This window comes from Ceratotherium simum, chromosome 23 (genome assembly GCF_057802395.1).
Source record: "Ceratotherium simum simum isolate JZ-2026a chromosome 23, ASM5780239v1, whole genome shotgun sequence".
Lineage (NCBI taxonomy): Eukaryota > Metazoa > Chordata > Mammalia > Perissodactyla > Rhinocerotidae > Ceratotherium > Ceratotherium simum.
The window spans coordinates 44,753,603-44,770,298 of record NC_141922.1 but is presented as its reverse complement, the minus strand read 5'-3'; the positions used below and the strand labels follow the sequence as shown (position 1 = coordinate 44,770,298).

Below are 16,696 nucleotides of genomic sequence, written 5' to 3'. Positions count from 1 at the left end.
AAACTATTATACTTTTTGAAGAAATCAGAATCATCTTTGCTTAGGCAATGATTTCTTAAATAGGACACAGCTCAAACTATAAAGTAAAATGTTGTTTATTTGGACTACATCTAGATTAAAACTTCCATTCTTCGAAAGATAGTGTTTAAAAAAAAAATAGGCAAATCCCAGACAAGGAGGAAAAAAAAGCAAAAGAACTAATAGGGAATTTAACAAGGTCAATATGTAAGAATCAATTATACTTCTATATATTAGCAATGAGCTATTACAAAATAAAATTTTAAAATGCATTTTCAATTGCATCTAAAAGTATAAAATATTTAAAAATAAATTTAACTAAATATGTGCAAGACCAAAATACTGAAAATTACAAAACTATGCTTAATGAAATTTTTAAAAGACCTAAGTTAATGAAGAGAGAGAACATGTGCATGGACCGGAAGACTCAATATTATGAAGAAATGTATTTGTTCCAAACTAATTTGTAGATTCAATTCATTCCCAATTGAAATCCCAGTAGGCTTTTCTGCAGAAATTGACAATATGATTATAAAATTTACATGGAAATGCAAAGTACCTAGAATAATCAAAATGATTTTGAAAAAGCTGAAGTTGGAGGATTTACTCTACCTGATGTCAATGCTTCACATAAGGTATGGTAATTAAGACCAAGAGATTTCAGCAAAAGTCTAGACCTAGAAATCAATGGAACAGATCAGAGACTAGAATAAATTTTCAACAAAGGTGCCAAAGTAACTCCATGAGAAAAATATTCTTTTCAATAAATAATGCCGAGGAAATTGTATCTCTATATATCTCTATATTTCTATATCTATCTATCTTTTCCCTTACATGACATCATATGCAAAATTAGCTTGAAATGGATCATAGACACATCCACTAAATCTAAAACTATATTTCTAGAGAAAAATGTAGGAGAAAATCTTGTTCTTGGTCTAGGCAAAGATTTCTTATATGAGGCCCAAAAAGCACTAAGCACATGAAAAGTAGCACAATATAATCAGTCATCAGGGAAATAAAAATAAAACCACAATTATGCTGATATATAATCATTATAATGGTTAAAAGTAAAAAAGCTAACCATGTTGAGTGCTGGCAAGAATGTGGAACCAGTCTCCCACATTGCTGATGGGGGCTTGACATGGTACAACCACTTTGGAAAATAGTTTGGCAGTTTCTTTTAAAGTTACCTCATGATCCAGCAATTCTACTCCAAGCTTATTTACCTAAGAGATATAAAAACATATGTCTAAAAAATGACTTTGTATGAATGTTCATTGTAGCTTTATTCATAGGATCAGCTGAAAAATGTTACATTGAAAAGTATATCTATATCTATGTCTGTCTATCTATCTATCCATCCATCCATCCATCCATCCATCCATCCATCCATCCATCCATCTATCCATCTATCTATCTATCCATCCATCTATCTATCTATGATCTATCTATCTAAACAAACATATATATTCTAAACTTTGGGTATTAATAAAACCAAGAGGCATTCTACTGGGAATGTATTAACTGGGGAGACATTCCAAAAGGTACACGTGTATTTTATATTATCCTTACAAGCATATCTCCCAAAGTACATTCCTGAGAAAACGAGACCCACAAGAAAAAAATTTTTAAAGTACTCTTTAGTCAAATCACTTTGAGAATATGATCAACTTTTAAAAAACATATTCACTTTGAGAATATGATCAACTTTTAAAAAACATATCCCGTGGCTTAGCAGTTAAGTGCATGCGCTCCGCTGCTGGCAGCCCGGGTTCGGATCCCTGGCGCGCACCGACGCATCGCTTCTCCAGCCATGCTGAGGCCGTGTCCCACATACAGCAACTAGAAGGATGTGCAGCTATGACATACAACTATCTACTGGGGCTTTGGGGGGAAAATAAATAAATAAATAAAATCTTAAAAAAAAAAATTCAGATTTTATTTGAAGGGATTCAGAATTACTTCACTGACAGCTACTTGAATGTAACTGTCCTATGACAGTAAAGCAGAATTCACATATGTGAAAACACTTTTGACTTCAAATAATAGAATATTTGCCCAAGAGTGGCATAAGTCATAGTAAAACAAACACTTTTATGTGCTGTGCTATGTGTCAGGCAGCATTCTAAGTGCCCTACCCGTATTAAGTCATTTAATACTCACATAACACAAAGGCTGGATGTAGATGGCTTCAGAATTGGTTCAGGATCTGCACAAAATCTGGACTCTGTTAGCGTCCCAGTAATTTTCTTACCTGTCCTCCATGGTTGCAAAAGGAATGCCATCCTCACACATCGTGTTCAAGCCAGGAGAAAAGAGAAAGAGAAAGTGCCATAGTGTGCTCCTCATCTGTCTATCTCTTCCACCAGGAATTCAAATTCCTCCAGAAATGTACCAGATTTCTCTTAGCATTTCAGAACTGAGTCTCGTGTACACTCTTAGCCGAGTAGCCACACTCACCTTCCCTGAGATCAAAGGATCTTTTCCAAAAAATTATTTATTTTTCCTTATGTATGTAATATATTCACATTACACACAATTTGTAAAATAGAGAGACAGCATAATCCCAAATAATAACAAAACTTAGGTTGTGTTTGCAAGAAAAAAAGACGGAGGGAAGATTTTTATCAGACAAGGAACAGTCTGTGCTGGAAAGTCACTCTTTTGGATGTCCATCTGACATTCATCAAAGGCACCAAGATGTGCTCCAATCTAGAAATATGCTTCACTATGTTTAATCCTGTGTTTCTAAAATATTTTAACACAACCTTTTTTTTCACATAAAAGTTATGCTCTGACCAGTCTCGTCCAATAGAACTTTCTGTGATGCTGGAAATGTTTTCTATATCTCCACTGTCCAATACGGTAGCCACCAGCCACATAGTGAACCCTTGAATTGTGGCTAGTGCAACCTGGAAAATGAACTTTTTATTGTATTTAATTTTAAGAAATTTAAATTTAAATAGTCGTGTGTGGCTATGGCTGCCATAGTGGGCAGCACAACTCTTGAACAATGTCTATTGCAAAGATTACACGTTTAGGGAAACCACTGTGTAACATTTATTTTGTTTTCAGCAGGTAATGAAAATCAAGCTCAAAGTGGTTAAGTGACTTGTCCCAAATAACCACCAAGTAAGAACAGGCCAAGATTTAAACCCAAGTTACCTAGTTCCAAACTTCACGTCCCTTCCATTGTTCTGCTCTGCCTCCAAGATGATATTGGGATGAATATTTATAATAATCTCCATATTTTTTATTTTAATTATATGTTTGCTATTTCTATTTGTATAAATTTTAATTTTGTTGCATTTGTTTTGCTTCTTAAGGAAATCTTATAGTTCTAAATGCTTTATAGATAATCCTTTTTGAATGCAATTTTTATATAAGTAGTAAGTAGATGTTTCCATTTTATTGATGGAGAAACTGAAACATAAAGAAAAAACCTTATACAGTGAATTCTGTATCTGTTTTATATTAAAGACATTTTGAAGCTACGTAAGCAAAAATAGGAGTGGAAATAATTTTGATCATTTACATTAACTGAGTTATCTTAGAGGACAGGAGTAAGTATTCACTTACACGCACACAAATAATATTTTAAATCTTTAACATTTTCACTACAATATTCAAAGTGTCAAAGTCATTTTACAGAAGTTTAGGCTTAGTTTGTAGTGTAGTTTAGTAGTCTATACTTTAAACGTCATATAAGAACTGATGGAAATTCTTCTAAGGTTAGCTTTAAGAATTATATTTCTCAGATTGCATTGATGTGTATTAAACATGACCTCTATTTACAGGTTATTAGATTTACTGACAGTTTGAGGGCTCTAGTTCACCCAGACAAGACTCTACTACATGTAAGAAATGATGATGGTTATTCATATCTTAAAGGTAATAAATTTATTACACTAAATAGGAAGAGACAGAAAAGTTATGTTTGGTATATATTCAATTTTCTAAGCTTGTTTTTCAGAATATTATCCCAGTAAAGATTTTGTTGCATTTTTAAATATTATTAATTTTGATGTTTCTGATTTACATATTAGGTAAATGTTTTATAACCTATCGTGATTATTCATAATTTTCAATGAAAAATAATGCAAACATTTAAAAATATTTTGAAGTATTTTAATTGCCACCTACACTCTAATTTTAATTATGTGACAGTTATAGATATAGGAAAAAAATGGATAGAAAAATAGCAAATTGCTATAAATGGTTATATACAAGGGATGAGATTATGTATTTTTGTCAATTCTCCAAATTGTTTTTAATGTAATCATATTACTTTTATGAAGAAAAAATAATTATTGTCATATCAATACTACATTAAATCTTCAAAAATATAACTCAGACATATTCTTTACCTAAATGTATAAATTGGTTGACCAAGCTTTGATTTGAAGTGTTTATAAAACAGTTAAATTAGAATGGGTTTTACTTTTTAGAAAGGATTTGCAAGGCAAAGTGAAATGAAAACTCTGAGCTAATTATGTGGTAAATTCAATTAGTGTAGTCACCTAATCTAAATTATTCAGGCTCATTGTCGCTCCAAGAAAGCACGGCCACCCTGCCCAGGACCCAGCCACGTGCAAATAGACAGTTAGTAAATCCTGCCAACGGTAAGAAACAAAATTTATAATTTTCTTCCTATTCTAGCCGCATTCTTTGCATGTGTGGAGTATGAAGCATCAGATAATTTCCTCAATGGGTTTATTTTCAAGAAAAACAGACTGAGAAAGCCATTGTATATCTATTGATTTTCATACATGTAACCCAGGCACAACTGAATATTTTCAAAATCATCTGCATATGCCGTGGGTGGCTGGGACAATAGGTCAAGGGAAATTGGAGAAAAAGAGATACTTTTCCTCCTGTTTCAGGTTTGACCTGTTGAGGTAAGAAAATGTTTTGGCCAGTACCTATTGACAGTCTGCTTGCAGAGCACTTGTCATATGTCAACTTGAGATCATTTTCACACTGTCCTGATGGAACAATCTGAGACTGAAAAGAGAAGGGACACAGTCTAGGACTTCTGCACAATTGTCTAGGCTGCTAATCTTGACTTCCTCCTTCTCTGGTAGAGAACAATGTCAAAATGCCAGTTTGGGAAAAAGAAACTCTATATCCCTTGTGATTACATTGGGAGCCCTGGATAATCCAGGATAATCTCCCCCTCTCAAGAACACTAATTTAATCACATCTTCAAAGTACCTTTTGCCATGTAAGGTAGCATTTACAGGTTCCAGGCCTAAGAACTGGCATGTCTTTGGGAGCCATTATGCAGCTTACTACAATAATGTTAGTGGTTCTGGTGGCAGTGGTGGTGGAGATGGCAGCGATGTGACTGCAGACGGTAGCAGAAGTGTGAACAACTTCCACGGTGATAGTACAAACTGTGATGGTGGAGATGGCAGTGGAGGCAATGTTGATGTTGGCAAAGTCAATAATGGTGTAAATGTGAGCAGAATGGCAGGACTGGGGACATTAGTGAAGGTGGTTTAGTCTCAATGGTAGTTTGGACATCTCAGTGCAGACAGTACCCTTGACTATGACCCCAAAGGACAGACAAGAGTGCCCTAACTAGACTGACTATAGCTTGGCCTGCAACAAGCAATGCCAGCTAGTTAAGCAGCCTAGAGCAGCAGCTGAGAGAGTGAGAGAGAAAGTTCCATGCTTGTAGGAGAATCGGATTTACATACAGATAGTATGGTTACACAGCAATCCCCTTCAAAGTGTGTAAAATGCAGATGGATGTGACCTATGAAAGAATAAATGATCACATGGTGGATTGGTCTGTAATTGAGAAAAAGCTGATAGCTCACGGGGCTGGGATGGTATGAATGTTAAGCTAATGGAAAGACATATCCTTCCTTTGTAATCTCCTCAGGATTTTCTGTACAATTAATTTTTCCAGTATGCGTAAGGGAAGACTGTTACCTCCAAAGTATTTGTGTGATTTGGGAAGCCACTGTGTGTATCCATCTTTGGAGAAATAAATGATGTACTGCATATGTAGTCACACTGCTTCTTAACTTGGAAAATTCTGGTGACTTTAGGCAGTCTTTTTCTAGGACACAACATCCTCCCAATAGCTTGATCTCTCAAGAGGCATGAAGATTTCTTCATGAAAGTGAATTTGCCAGCACAATTGCCTGAGCTCCAATTTCTGGAGACTTGTGCATTCTCCTCAACGTAAATGCTTCCCCTCTAGAAGTAAGGTAGCAGGCATCCAGTAGCCAGGCCGTGGATTTTGACAATTAGCTTCCACAGTTCCCTGGAAAGATGACAATTAGTGCACCAGGCTGCCAGTAGGAAAGAGACTTGCTCTAGATCCTACAATGGGTTTTGAAACCCACTCCATCTTGGTAGGTTGGTGTATTGTAAATGCCCCTACCTCTACCACCCTATGGACTAAAATTTCACAAAGAGAAGTTTTCATAAGTCACCTCCCACCATTTTGCAGGTAGAGGCTCTGATCTCTCCCTTGGTTCAGCATGCTCAGCACCCTGTCCTGAGAAGTCTGAGTTTATTAGACATCTATTATAACTGACATATTGTTGCAGTGGGGGTGAATAGATGCATTAGACAGATGATCTTAATTGGCTTTCTTCCAAAAGAATTTTTTTTTAAGAAGAGACAGCTGAAATTCATTCACATTTACAATTAGGAAAACTTTCTTTCATTATTGAAATACTTGCTGAAACAGCAGCCACATCAGGGTGACAAATCCCGTTATCATGCTTTCTGCAATTGTCTCCCCAAAAGATGCCTATTGAGAGCATTGTCTGGGTTTGTGTATGAGACTGACAATCAAGCTCCAGGCAGAGGGCGGGGTGGGGGGGCTATGCAGCCTGCTCCGAAGTGCTTTTGTGTGTGTGTTTTGGTTGTTCAGTAGAGAGATCTAAGGTTCTGGAAAAGTCTGAGGACGCACTATGCGTGCTAACAAGATCAGTCATCGGGCATTAGTGGGATTCTCATGCTTCGCGCCTTTAGTTTTCCATTTTCTTGTATTTTTCTCTGAGAGAACTGGCAGGTGCTATTTGTTTGTCAGGCTGTTACTGGGCAAAATGAGGGAGGGGGAGAGATCATTTTTTTTTAAGTGAGCAGTTAACAGCTGAACTCACATGGCTGACAATAGAATCGTTATGAAGGGCACACAGAAAAAGAGTATAAAGATTATCCCTGAAGAGTCTCATGGAATGAACTGCTTCCTGAAGGGACTGAGAAGGAGCCACTTGCTTAGGGCCTAGCATCCCTTCTTGGCCAGAGGAAGGGGACTCGACCCACCATGCTGGTCTGGCACTGGTAGACTGATGAGTCTGTCAAACTTAAAAGGGTTTCTCTCTGCAGGAACAAAGAAGAAATAGCTAAGACCTTCAAATGTGGAGTGGAAGGAGAAAAGGGAGAGAAAAGCGGAGAAGGGAGGAGCGTCTACGAAGCAGTGCTGATAATTGCTCTTCTGGTTCTCCTGAGACTTGAGTCTCATTTTCCTTCACCAAATGAACTGCCTGAAGGATGCTGTTTAAATACCTTTGTTTATTTATTGACTTGTCCAACATGCCCATGTTGTTTTCTCCCACGTTCATCTTGAGTGCTGACAATTTCTTTCTCTTTTGCCAATTCACCTAAAAGCATGTAGGCTAATACAGTCTGTACTGTTCTGTTCTCCAAAGAGCTCCCTCTAGTTTCAAAACCACGATTCCAACCAGATGAAACCTACTATCCCAACAGCCATGCTCTGATTGAGAAAAAGAGCCATGTACTCAGTGTCCTGGTTTTGCTGGGCATATCAGGAAAGGCACACAATGTGAGGTTGAAAGGTGAGGCAACAAATAATGGTGCTGGAAGGAGACTAATGGAACTGTGAAATCAGAAAATCTCCTGTCACAGCATCCTAAGGTGACTCGAATGAAGTCTGAACTCTGCATGGCCTTGTCTCTAATACCTTTTGAAGGTTTTCATGCTTCTCCTTAGCGCATAGTGAATTTGACTGAGATCAAGAAATTAACATCTTCATAGATCGTAAGCTCCATGAGGGCACAAACCAGTTTCTGTTATGATCAGCTCTGTAGTTCCAAGCCAGCATGGTCCTACACACAGCAGGTGCTCAATAAATTATTATTAAATGAATGAATGAACTACTGAGTTTAATTCAGCTTTGCCACTTATTGTGTGACAACAATAACTTTTATAGTGATACTATATACCAGACACTCAGCACCACAGGCAAAACATCATATAAAACAGTGCCTTTGCCTTCAAGAAGCCAAGAGTCGAGGAAAAGATATATACATATATACATACACCAAAAAGTATTGTAAGAGCTCTGATAAAAACACATTCAGGGTAGGGAGCCGGCCCGGTGACTTAGCGGTTAAATGCACATGCTCCACTTTGGCGGCCCAGGGTTCACAGGTTTGGATCCCGGGCGCAGACCAACACACTGCTTGTCAAGCCTTGTTGTGGTGGCATCCCATATAAAGTAGAGGAAGATGGGCACTGATGTTAGCACAGGGCCAGTCTTCCTCAGCAAAAAGAGGAGGATTGGCAACGCATGTTAGCTCAGGGCTAATCTTCCTCATAAAAGAAAAACACATTCAGGGTAAAGGAGGAAACAATCATTTCTATATGAGAAGAAGGGTCAGGAAAATCATTTTTTATAAAGTGACCTGTGAACTGAGTTTTGGACGATAAGTAGGAATGAACCAAGAGTCCAGGCCCTTGAGATTTGCCAGCCCTAAACCTGACTCGACTTCATCAAGGCCATCGCAGCACCCCCTCCACGGCATGAGCTCATCTGCTGTGATTCCATTGGAACACTGTCATGGAAGACTCTCTTGGAACCTGGACACCAGCTCTTCAAGAGACTTCTTATCACCATTACTAAATACTAGCCCTAGAGATCTTCCATTCTCTCATCCAAACTCTTCTGGCCTCCCTTTACCTCTATCCGAATGAGCAGAGAAGCTAAAGGATGGATTACAGAGGTTTCAGCGTTCAGCAATCTAAGGAAACAAGGTACTTGTCTGCAAATGCAGCTTCCAGATAAGTCTCTAAGCCCCCACTTCCGACCAATTTTCTACTCATAAACCTCTCTTATATAGAAATTCTAGAACCCCCACTACTCTAATAAATTTTAATTGCACCTTCTCAAATTCCCATTTCATGGAAAACATATTACATCCTCAATCTCATCAAAAGATACTTTTGCCCATCTTGGCTTTTACTAAATAAAGCCATCATGATGTTTCCTTTACACTATCCCTGATGGAGGCATATTATTATCCTGACACTGGTAACCCCACAAGCCTCATGAGGAGATTTTGGCATTTTCTTGTTTTGTATAGCTGTTTCCAAATTATAATACTGTCCACACTCCATCTTCAAGGCACATGGACCTGGTCACATACCACTGACTACCTCTCTTGTCACTCTGTTTACCAACTTTTTCAGTATGCCCCTCACTAATTATAAATATTGGCCAATGACTCACAGCTTTCCTCTCTAGGCCAAGTTTGGCTACCATCCTGGGTGGCTCCAGGGAACACGGGGTAGACCCATTCCACATCCAAATTTCATGGTTCCTTATCATCCAGGACTCCAGTGGCCATCAAAACCACTCTCCTTTTTGGATTTCTCATCATTCTGAATCATTCTAACACATGATATCAAACTTGAGCGCTTAATTCTTTGACAGCAATTTCGCGTATTTCCCAGCTGATCAACTCTCTCACGCACCTACTCCCGCCACTTTTACATTTTATTCCATAGAGCCCTGAAGTCCTCAGATCACTTCATTGTCTCTCAATCATCCAGAATCCTTCAGTCTCACTTCTTTTCCTGGCTAGCCTTGACCTATGGTGATTACATCAATATCCTGTCAATGGTCACTCACACTCTTTACACACTCTCAGATCTTAACCCCATCCCTGGGACATTCCCGTAATTCATCTTCTACACCCCCTTATTCAGACCACTAAGCATTGCTTGAGAAAATCCCAGGAACCATGTGGAGTAGGGACACAATGAAATAGTGGTCTTCAACCTCATCTGGGCCCTTATTATTACATGATGTTCCTTTATTTGTTCTTGGTCCTTGGTTCAACCTATCAGTGCCCCTTGAAATAGTTAATTTTATGTGTCAATGTGGCTAAGTCTATGGTCAAACATCAGTCTAGGTGTTGCTGCGAAGGTATTTTAGATGTAATTAACATTTAAACCAGTAGATTTTGAGTAAAGTAGATTACCATCCATAATGTGAGTGGGCCTCATCTAATTAGATGAAAAATTTTAAGAGAAAAGACTGAGGTCTCCTAAGGAAGAAGGAATTCTGCCTCCAGACTGCCTTCAGACTTAAGCCTGCAATATCAACTCTTCCATGGATCTCCAGCCTGCTGGCCTGCTCTGCAGATTTCAGACTTGTCAGCCCACACAATGGCATGAGCCAGTTTAGCAAAATAAATCTCTCTATATATGTACATCCTATTGGTTGTGTTTCCCTGGAGTACACTGACTAAAGTACCCCTCAGCAACTACTAAAATTATCTGTTATTCTCCTGAACTCCTTTCTCAATCCCCACCCCTCTCATTTTCAGGAGAACTTGCTTGGTACATCCAGAAGGTTTAGGCAATACAGCCTGACTTGTCTCAACTATTCAACATTCTACTTCTGATTACCTCACACTCAGGTGTCCACTGCCTAGGTAATATCTTTCTTTGACATTTAAAGGAGAATATTTGAACTTTAAATATACATCTGTGATGAATACCAGAGTGTTTTACTAAGATGGTGATGGCTTATGTAGCCCTCGAATCTGTCCATACTAAAACTCTCTTTCTACTGCAAAAAACATTATTCTCTCGTGGCCGGCCCAGTGATGTAGTGGCTAAGTTCACGTGCTCCACCTTGGCGGCCTGGGGTTCGCGGGCCTGGATCCTGCATGCAGACCTACACACTGCTTCTCAAGCCATGGTGTGGCAGGTGTCCCACATATAAAGTAGAGGAAGATGGGCACAGATGTTAGCCCAGGGCCAATCTTCCTCAGCAAAAAAGAGGAGGATTGGCAACAGATGTTAGCTCAGGGCTAATCTTCCTCACCAGAAAAAAAAAAACAAAAAACCATTATTCTCACTCTCAAGGCTACCATTCTTCTTTGCTATATAACAACCATGTACTCATGGTTTGGGTGACTAAATGGATTTAAGACCCAGGACAACAGAGGCTATTCTTAAAACTGAATATTAGACATTGCTATTTTAAACTCACTGGCCATTCCTTATGACCTGGAATTTCATACTAGCCATAAACCCCCTAAAGACCCAGCTTGATGCCATTTTCTCAGGCCCTTTTCTTTAATACCCCTCTCACTACCCCTCTTTGATATATTTTCCTAGCCCTCCTCACTTCTTTCCAGAAATGTCCCTTCCAGAAACTCCAAATTTCTTCTCTACTATGCAGAGTAATTCCACTCTATCTTGGCCTAACCATAGAAGAGCAGTTCTCAAAGTGTGGTCTGGGGACCAACTATGGGGTCTTTATGACCTTTTTAAGGAGTCTGTAAGAGAAAAACTATTTTCATAATATAATTAAAAAATTGTTTGCCTCTTGCACTGTAATTTTCTCACTAGTGTTTAGTGAGTTTTCCAGAAGCTGTGTGACATGGGATATTGCAACAAACTAAATGCAGAGTTAGGTATGGGAATCCAGCTGTCTTCTATTAAGAAAGACTATAGAGAGATTTGCAAAAATATAAAACAGTAGCACTCTTCTCACTAATTTTTTTAAAAATATAATTATTTTTCATAAAGGTGTCATTTTTTTAGCATTTGATTGGCTTATTATTATTTTTAGAAAAATTTAAAGTATATATTTCTTAAATTTCTGTTTCCATTTCTAATATGGTAAACAACTATAATTATAACCCAAATAAACAGAAACTCTTTGGGGCCTTCAATATTTTTTTATGAGTATAAAAGTGTTCTGGCGCCACAAAGTTTGAGAACCAGCCAGGCCACGCTGTGTTAGGCCTCCATCTTTCACATTTCAAGAGGTCATCAAGGCATTTTCCTTTTGAAAATTCAATTTGTTTGATATGAATTATGAAACTTTCCTAGAATTCATAGGCATCTAAAGCAAATATTTTCTTTCTTTTCTGCTAAAGGTAAAGTAAGCTATATCCCTATATCTCCTTTATTCCCCTCCTCCAGATTCACACTAGTGGGGATCTTCACTCCTGTCAACTCTTATAGCTATGTTCTCAGTCTTGTCTCATACCGTTTACTTTCATGATTATCCTCAAATGCTTTCTCTTTCTCTTTTCTATTTCTTAAAGAGTTCCTTATTGATTCCCAACTCCTTCAGCCTATAAATGGGCATGAGTTCATTCAATTTAAAAATATATATATATTTAATTTATACATACATAATTCAATTTATACATAATTTATATAACGTAATTACATACATATATATAAATATATATTACATATATATATCCTTTGATTCTGGTCCCACACTATCTCTCTACTTCTCTTTTCAGCCAAGCTTTTGGTGAGAAGAGTCTACACTTTTTCTGTCTCAATTTCCTCTCTCTTCAGCTCCTTGGAACTGACTTCCAACTGAATTCCTCCATAGCAACTATCTCAGGAATAGTCACTCATGATCTCCAAAGTGCAAAATCCAATGACACCATTTAGTCCTCATCAAAAATGTATTATTTGCAGCACTTCACACTGCTACCCATTATCTCTAACTTTGCCTTCTATGGCCTGTTCTTCCTGGGTTTACTTCCTCTCTGACCATTCTTTCTCCCTCTCCTTTTTGGGTTCCTCTTCATAGTTTAACTCCTAAAATGCTATGTTCCAGATTTATGTCAATATTTTCCAGAGTTCTGTCCCTATACCGGTTGGATATGAAAATCAAACAAAAAGACTTGAAGGAGTTTGCCAGATCTCTGACTCAGTTAATGGCTGGTGCCACCAACTGAATGAGAGAATATGGTTCAAGAAAAGTAGAATTGGGAGGAGAAGTAGGCAGAGGAGGGAGAGGAATATGATCCTGGTAGTAAAAAGATTGAAATGCATAGATGCACATCATCTCTAAAGTTTCTTTCTCTTCTAAAATCCAAGAATTTGGATCCATTCTTGAGTGAGATGCAGGTTATGGATCAATATAAGGGAGAATATAATTATGGAAGCATATGAGGTAAACTGCATGGCCATTTTCCAGAAATGCTCTAGAAAAAACTTCTTAAACTAAGTGAATTAAGTGACCTCAAAAGTGTCTTCAATATTTAGATTTTATGATGCTATGAATATTATTATAGTATTAATTACAGAACCAGAGACTTAAAGAAACTGAGGCAGACATGGAAAATCAGGGGAGGAATCATAATAATAATGAATATTCTTCCTTGTTCTAAGAAACTAGGAACTAGTTGTCTAAATCATAATAAAACTCTTTGGAAAGGCATCCTAACCATAGTCCAAAGAATTTCTTCTTGACTGACATTTTAGGAAGTGGAGAATAGTGTTCTAAATGTTTCTCCTTCCCACCTTATGATAGGTATCTTCATTTATTGATCTCAATGCTTTCTGTTGTTTCCACCTGAGTAGGACATGCTTCAGGGTTAAATCTGACAACCAACATTCAATCAGTGACTGATGATGGCTGACATGAGATAAATGGATGGAATGATCCCTAGTGTTGCCAAGCAGCTTTCTGATAATCTGGTATTGACCTTGTCACCCTTCTCGAGGACCATGGGCATATAAAGAGTGTTCATTGCCATACCGCTCTTTGAAGGATGGCTCCTTTGAAGAAGGGCTCTCAACCTTCAAGGGCAATATTTATTGCTACTTTCTTCTAAGAATAAGTGCAAGGTCTCCTTGACCCTTTGGCTACATAGCAGCTGGGTCATAAGCCACAGTATCCTAGAGTATTTCTGATTTTTAGGATATGACAGATTTAAATATCAGGTTTAAAGTTAATGAGCAAATAGAGGGTGAGGAGCTATGGTTGCTGAAGACTGTCCATAATAAAGGGAAAGAACAAAAGAAGAATGAGGAGGAGGACAAGAAGTAGGAGGAGGAAGAAAGAGAAGAGACATCAGATGTCTATTGTGTGCCTAGGACCAGAACAACCCTTTCATTTATAACATCTAGCCCTGTGAGGTGCAGGTGTATTGTCTCCTGATTACAGATGAGGAACCTGAAGCTTAGACAGGCAAACTAACCTGTCCAAGTGTACACAGATACCGAGCGTCAGACTACTGCAGTGGATTCAGGCTGAGGAAATCAGCAAGACTGCTTGTGGGTAATCAGTTTACAGAAGTTTAGAAAAACACTGAAGGGCTTTGCACCCTTGGTGTTTGAAACTTGTGCAATTAAGTCAATTTCTAAACTCCCACAGCACCAAAATATCAGGAAAATGTCACCCAGATTTCTTGCTGTCTTGATCAGATATGGCAAATAGAAGAGTATTTACATATAACAATATAAATTAGTGAAATATATATGGAAATTACAACTCCTCCAGAATGTCTTGTACTGGTTGGAAAAAAATGGACTCAAGTTCTGTCATTATCAAGATATATATTATAGTACTTTGGAAATAACAAGGCATAAAATATTGGAAAATGCTACAAATGACACAGACTTTTAACAATATTTCTTTTCATTGTGAATTTTGTAGATCTGCTGTCTCTGTTCAGATAGAATGCCTGTATCTACCAATATCAGAGCTACCACCTAAAGAATATAAGTAAGTTGACTTATAAGAATAGAAGTAAGTTGAAGAATACAAGCTAGGTGACTTCTATCTCCATTATCACTTTGACCTTGATTGTAACTTCTACTATGATCCTAAACCTTTACAACCTATGGTACTTGACAGTTTACAAAGTGCTTTCTCATATATCATCTCATTTCATTCTAATAACTACCCTACGTTGTTATCATCTCTTTACAGATGAGTCTCCAAAAAGTGGACTTGCCCCAAGTCACACCTGTAATAGGCATCAGAACTGGGATTCCAACCTAAGTCTCTGCTTCCACTGTAAAATTATGTTCATAACCATATTTGTGACAGTTTATAATATATTTATTCCCTGATGATGAAACCATTTACATAAGTATCTTCACCAGATTTCACTAAAGTTAAACTTAGTCTCGTCTTAATGGTGATGGCAAATAGTTTAAGTTGAAGCTAGATTTTCTCAGATATTTTATGACTTGACATTTTAGAGTTTGCCAGAAACTCTCTGGCATAAAGGAAAAGACTAATTGCTCTTCAAATTTGCCTGATGAATGTCTAGGTTACGTAAGGAATGTTACAGTGCAGAGCATTATGCATCTGTAATCTGATAAACAGCTTGATAACCAGAAGGTGAATCCAAAAAGTTCATCTTGAATTGCACTCTGGCCTGTGATGTGTCTCTCCACGTATCTGTGTATGTGTATGCAAATGAGAAGTATGTAGACGCTCGTATATTTATATCTATACACATATGTATTTATATATACATAGTAATATGTAAATAAGGATGCCACTTCCTAAATACCAAAACATGCAATCTGCATGAGTTCTGTTACTGTGTAGAGTGTGAGGAGTGTGACAGATCGCCTAGTGCAATGTTATACATGTTATACACAAGACAGCACTAACACCACTCCCTCACTGAGCTTATTAAAAAAAAGTGGGAAAGTGAAATGAACTAAAACTTCCCATTGAAAATCAAACAACATATTGGTTTGCTTTCTTCTGAAGGTTGCTCATTGTTCTGATAGATCATGGAGACTGTTTAAATCACTCAAATTACTAACTGTGGAATGTATAGACACGCTTGGGTTTAGGTGTGGATGCTTAAGAAAAGTGAGTACACTCAGCACTTGCCTTCTTGGCTGGGCCTTTGCTCTCTTTGCACTTGACCTTCACTAGCACTCAAGCTACAAGCCCATCACCAGCCTCATGTTGGGAGAATGATTGGGGAAAACCCTGCGTAGTAGATCCTATGTTGCTCCACCCAGGTCCCTCAGAGCCTTTTAAACATTTCTGTGCTTTCTTTCCGAGCATTTCCTCCTAACTGCCCCAGCTATGACTCTGGAGAATTTGCAGAATTGTCTTTGGGCTACTGGAGCGTGTTGATTGCACAGAGGGCTTTAAAAAGTACCTGGAGGTTACATGTTCCTGATGTCTGTGAGTCAGTGACGGTCAGGTAGAGGAGTCTGAAAGTTCTCGCCTGAGTTGGGACAAACTCAGAAGTGTAATGTACACTCCACAGCTCCCCCGCAGGATCAGGCTGAGGATCACACCCTTACTCAGCTTTCTACACTCCCTGGTCCTGCCTCCTTCCCTTTCTTTCTGGAGTCTCCTGGGAGCAACTTTTTAATAAGTCACTTGCACAGGGTCTACTGTGGGGAACCGGATCACCTATGATACCTGGAATATATTGGGCTTCCTTCCCTTTCTCCTTTTTTCCTTCCCTCCTTCCTTTTCTTCTTCTCCTCCTCTTCTTTCTTTCTTTTCCTGCTCCCTCTTCTCCTCCTCCTCCCCCTTTGCTTTGTAGTTTCTCATCCTAATTCCTTTGAAAAATAAATTTACAGCATACAAATTGATAAATTAATGAGAGCTAAGATTTATGGAGCACTCGCTATCAAGGATTGTTTTAGGTGC

General features: G+C 38.1%; 1 long non-coding RNA gene across 1 annotated transcript in view; it reads left to right on the top strand.

Annotated features, from left to right (window-relative positions):
* LOC147914019 (uncharacterized) overlaps positions 1 to 16,696 on the top strand; it is a 58,890-nt gene that overhangs the window by 38,711 nt on the left and 3,483 nt on the right. The window contains exons 2-3 of the long non-coding RNA XR_015555982.1: positions 7,375 to 9,042; positions 14,717 to 14,785. This is a non-coding gene — a long non-coding RNA (uncharacterized LOC147914019). The remainder of the gene's footprint in view (positions 1 to 7,374; positions 9,043 to 14,716; positions 14,786 to 16,696) is intronic.